This window comes from Astatotilapia calliptera, chromosome 19 (assembly GCF_900246225.1).
Source record: "Astatotilapia calliptera chromosome 19, fAstCal1.2, whole genome shotgun sequence".
Lineage (NCBI taxonomy): Eukaryota > Metazoa > Chordata > Actinopteri > Cichliformes > Cichlidae > Astatotilapia > Astatotilapia calliptera.
In genome coordinates, this window is record NC_039320.1 from 23,849,477 (window position 1) to 23,855,476 (window position 6,000).

The window sequence follows — 6,000 nt, forward strand, 5'->3', positions numbered from 1 at the left end:
AGTAATATTGTCAAGTGTATTAAATCCAATAAATATAAGTGTTTTTTTGACTCTTACAGCATCTGATATTGAAGCTGAAGTTGATCTGTAATGAAATCCAAGTCATAATAGCCGCATGCCGTGCAGTGAAGACACACCTCGAAGAATTCATGGCTGAACTCAAAACCTCTTTCCATGTGAAGATGATCTTTGTCAACACAACCACGTTCAAGTGAGTTCTTTTTCCTTCCCCTTTGTATGTCCGTGTGTTTGTTTGTGCAGGTGCTGTGCTTTTGTCTATGTTAATTTAGCTGTGCCAGGGCCCTGTTCCGATTGGTGCGTGGACTTACTGCCCCGGCGTGATTGGATCCAGCTGGAGGACCCGCCCAATAAAAGGAGCACCCAGCAGTAGTCCTGTGGTAGCCGTTGGCTGCAGTATACGTGTGAAAATTGTGGAAGTGGATTGGGTAGGGGTGAACTGCCGTTTATTTTGATCACCCGTTTTCTCCTGTTTTTGAGTTGGTTAAGGAGGTCAGACTCTGTCTTTATTTTGACTTTATTTTGGTGAGGTCAGGGGTGCGGGATTTGTGTAGGTTTGTTTTGTTTATTGTTTTGGCCTTGGCTCACCCTGAAGTGTTGACACTCCCGTTTTGGTTCTCTTTATTCACCTTGTAAATAAATCACTTCACATCTAACGGATTTGTTGCGTGTGACTGCTTGGGTCTTGGGGAGGGAAGCGAGTGCCTCGCTCATGTTATGGCCTGGCCCTAGACGGGTCGTAACACCCTTTAAAAAAAGTTTTGACTTAGCAGTTCAGTGATACGTGTTCACTTTGTGCATGTGTGTTACTGAAATATTTTCTTTTTTACTTATTTCCAGTTATACTAAATTACTCGTGCTACTTCACTTGAGCATTGGGAAGTGAAGGTTACACTTCCCTATGCTCAAGTGAACAATTAAAAGCATTGCCTAATATTTTGCACATATCTGTTTGTATCAAAACAGCTCTGACACTTTACGCCACAGCGATGAATCCTCTGGTTGTTTCCTGTGGTGTCCTGGATGCGGGCAGCTGCTCCTCTGGCTGCTGTTGGTTCTCTGGAGATCGGGCTTTCTTCGGAGCATCCTGCAAAAGCTCCATCAGATTTGGTGCACCTGGAGCCCACGTCAGCGCCTTGTGCTCTTTGTTGTGTTCCTCGTGCTGTTTCTGATTACTTTCTGTTGCTTCTTGAGGAATGCTGTCCTGCTGAGAGAGTGCAGCTGTCATGGGGGCATGTGCTGGTGTGCAGCAATCTTTAGATGTACAGTATGTGTCAAAGTAACGTTCACATGAATGTAGGATGGAAAGTTCCCCAGCAATGTCATTATTCACTTCAGTTTGAGACTGGTTATGACCACCATTATACATCCATCTGTTCAACTAAAACTCCTAAAACATTAATGATTCAATTGAGTTACTTGCCTTCATTTACTTTGCAATGTTTGCTGTGGTAATTTCTCTCCCGGTCATACAAATGAGTACTTGTGTTGCAAATGTTCCTGCTGGTGAAGGAGTGTCCTTTACATTATGGTAGTGTTGAGATTATTCTGTTATCATATGTTACCTTATATATGTAACCAAAGTAGTTGAATTATGATAACAGCTGTAGGACATATATTATCCTTTAGTTTAGATGGTGTGCTGTGTATGTAGTTTAGTCCTCATTATACTTTTGAGTTAAAAGAACATAATCATTTTGTAGTTCATTAGATAAGGGTGCATCACTCTGTATCCTTGATCGGCTGTGAATGTCTTACACAGTTTTCTTGACATGCTTTACTGCTGAATCATAAAAAGAAGGATTGTATGCAGGAGACTCTGTGTGGAGGGCCTTGTGCTGCTGATAATGGAAGAAACAGACCACATCCCATACCCCCACCTTTTTCAGAGAGCAGAAAGACAGGGAGCCGAGGTCATAACTTAGGCGCCGTGTGAGAGACAGAATGTGAATGTTTAGGCTTTTATGACTAGTGGGGGTCGACAGAAGCGTATAAGAGGCTGTGAAACCCGTCACCATTTCGAGATTTGCTGTGACCCTCTTCATGCATGTCTCCCCATCATGATGGCTTATGCTCATAAGTATTGAATTGTATGGAAATAAATGATTGTTGATTGAGCATTTATACACCGAGTATTGTCCTTCCTTCAGCCCAAAGATTAAAAGAATTGGGAAATTTTAACAGTAGCCATGTTCATCCTCCATTTTTTGTCCACCTGGACGCTTACTGTACTTTACCCTAACCTGTTTCAGGGAGCATAACACATGTTTATCTGTTTTGCACTGAAAAAAAGTGTTTTTTATACACCTCATATTAATTAAAAAAACAACAAACAGTTCAGAGTAGTCACTGTGACTGTTAGGATTTTAGGATAGGATATTGAATTCTAATATACACCATAAGTAAAACACTTATTTATTCACACCATGCCTCTTTGAGACAAGAAAACAGGAAATTAAAATGAATCAAGCCATAAAACTAATATCTCTGTGATTAAACTTTGAAATAAAGAGGCTGGATAATTGGCAAACAATTGGCCACTCGCTCTTCATTTCTGGTGGTTTGACAGAACATTTGGTGCAGTGGGAAAGTTTTAATATTCTGAATAAATATCAAATAAAGGTCCTGCTTTGAATTAACAGGTGTAAAAAGTCAGAGCCATTGAAACTATTATGAATTCTTTAAATCAGTTTCTTCCACTCGTACAGGTTAGTCCAGTTTATACTAATGCTATACTTATATATAAGTATACAATCTGCTGTAGTTAATAAAATGAATCTAGATGCGGTGTAGCAAAAGCTAAGGTAACACTGGCCAATAAGTTATTCTTAAAGGTGTGGTGGGTTTTGACACTGGTGTCTTGTCACATGTAATTGGATGTAGTGTAGCAGGTGAGACTCGGCATACCTGAGAAATGTGCCAGAAATCTGTGAATATGTTTACTGTCAGGGCCACAGCCAACAGTAATATAAAAATGCCATCATGGGAATTACGAAAAAAGGAATCTTATACTAGCTGGAACACCAACTAGTAATCTATAGAGACCAACACTGGACTTTCCCCTGCTACACTGACAGACAACCTTTAAGCTCAAAAACAGGCCTTACAGGAAAGAACAGAGAAGCCTCAGACAAGCCAGTCCTCTATGTCCCAATCTGACTCAAGATAAGTGACAACGAGGGAGTCTGCACAAGAAATTTAAAAGACAATTCCTTAAATATGCTTATAAACGACAAATACCTATTCTATCATATGGTAAAAGTGTCCACATATGATCATTAGATATGCATACTTATTATTAAAATCTGCATCGTTTACACACTGTTAGCACAACTGATAGATGTTAACATTAAATACATGTTCGCTGCTCTTTAAAGATGGTCATTTATTTCCTCAGTCTGCTGCTCTCTCTTCATGAATTCCTTTAACATGAGCTGCAGCATCAGTCTGAGAGGAGTCAAATGATTAAAAATTAATCCACCAGGACACTTCCCTGAGGATCTTGCCTACGAACACGCTGAGTTGAGGAAAAAACCACAAAGATCAGAAATCAGGACATTTCTCGTTTGTAGGTTTAGGTTTGGTTTGAAATGGCTGCAAAGCAAGGACTGTCAAATGCTCGTTTCTGCAGGAGAAATTTGGGTTCGTGTCCAAGAAAGTGGCTAACAAAGTTTCTGTGTTAATGAATGAACAATGTTTGTACAAGAACCCCAGGAAGTAATAAATAATAAATAGATCAGGTCTAAAGAACTGAGAGTGGAAGGCTATTATTTATGGTCACTGTCGTGTTTACTCAGCTTTTGAGAAACATAATAATATAAATGCTTGCATTTGTCTAAACTATGACACCCTCAGGATTACTCATTCTGCCATTTTCCATCAAAGGTGAGAAATAAGCTTTTACAGTGTGCAGCAACCTCTCATCTGTTTCAGAATCACATGCATCTGAACGGTATGAGGGCGAGCACGTGCTGTTTATCATACTAAGAGCGAGCACACTGTACTTTATCTGATGGGGGTTTCAAACTTGGGCTTGAATACATTTTGTTAGGTGATGTTTGAGATTTTTATTATGTGTATGTGTGTATTATTGATCATAAAAAACAACTTCTTTTTGTTTCCTTTATCTATTAATTCTGGTTTCATACAAACCTTTTTAACAGTCTAAAGATACTGAGGTAACATTTCATGTTTTGTGATTGGAGTATAGCTGAACTGTCAGGGTCAGTCTGCCAATTTGACGAACAAGCATACCGCAGCCTTAATACCGCAGCCTTTATCTCACAACACCAGTGAAGTGTTTGAACAAGGGCCTCAAAAGCTGCTTTGACTATGTGCTGACACTTTCCATAAACTATACATTTTGGTGCATAACTGATGAATCGACATTCCCACAGATACCACCAGATGTCAACATTTTACTGGTTTGCTTTAAAACCAAATACCTAGGAATTGACAGCTTCTTTCAGTCTCAGCTGCTTCGTGTTTTATTCCAGAAAACAAAGGCACCTGTCAGCATTTAGCTCAAGGCACTGCTGTGCAGCCTCTCAGGCAGCATTTAACAGAAAGTATCTGAACTGTGATAGGTTCAACTACTATTTAAAGGCCAAATCATTAATTATCATTAATTAATGGTGATATTTACATTTTCAAAAGCTATACTAAAACGTAACCGTGTTCCTATTTTTGCAGAGCTGGGAGAGATTTGCAGCCTCACGGTGGTTTGAGGTTCTCCATATTTGCATTTTGGAAAAAAAATATGTTGAATTTTGATGACAAATTTAAGCTCAACTCTGTTAAACTCCTTGAAAACCCCCTTAGGACAGATTATTATGACTAAGTATTCTGTCAGTGCCGTGAATAGCGATAAGAGATTTTTTTTTTTTTTGGAGAATCGGACACAGAGTAAAATCCTAATTGTAATTCTTCCCTCTCACCAGGGAGAGGTGCTGTTTAGACACATGTAACTCTTGTCGCTCTCTACTCCAAATTTTCCAAAGTCTGGGACATGCTGGAAGCTAACTGGACTAAATGAGTGTCACCAGGTCCTAATGCCATTAGGCGCTGTTGTAATTCACTGAAACTGATTTCATTAGAGAGAAGACACGATGCCCTCACGATGTCCTGCTAACAAAGCCTGCCTTGAGGGCATACCGATTCATATGGCAGCTAGAAAAACAAGCAGAGGGAAACATTGTGAGAGGAGAGGAGGCTAAACCTGCAAATATGACTTTACAAAGAAGAAACTCTGAGAGCAGGCTACGTGTGGCACAAGGAATTTGCATTTATAAATAGCTCAGCACGCATTTATCCGTTATTGAATTTTTATCTGTCTGTGTGAATTACGTTTTTCTTTTAAACTGCATCCCACAGAAGTTTTACTAGTGGATATTGATTTATTCCTTGCACAGAGCTTCGCTGGGTTCAGTGTTTGAAAAAGAACACAGTGAATACATGAATGTAAATTCATGGAGGAGCTGATTTGCTCATTGCTGTGTGCTACAAACCTCCAAAGCCCCAGTAGCCTACACTCCCTAGATCATTCATAAAAAATAAAAATAAAAGTTTAAACCAACCAGAACAGAAACAGGTCAGCTGATCGTGATCAAAGTCTACATTTAGTTCTTTAATTATTTATTTTTTTACAACAAATTTGCCCTAATATGCGCCAACACCCTTCATTTACATCATCTGCTGTTTTTTTTTTTTTTTTTTGTTCAAAGCGCAACACACGCTGCTATTGCGTGTTTCTGTCAGGTTTGCTGCTCATATCTCCAGTCTTTTTTTTTTCTTTTTTTGTGTCCGTCTTCTTTCCTCTGTAGTTTAGAGAGCATTAAATATTTAGCACTGATCTAACAAAGGCTGAGCCTCTCCAGCCAGGCTGAGCTGTGGATCCCAGGATGAAAGACAAATTAGGCTTCGCCAGTTTACTCTTACTCAAGTGACTGAAAGCCCAGTTAAAAGAAAAGAAAAGAAAAGAAA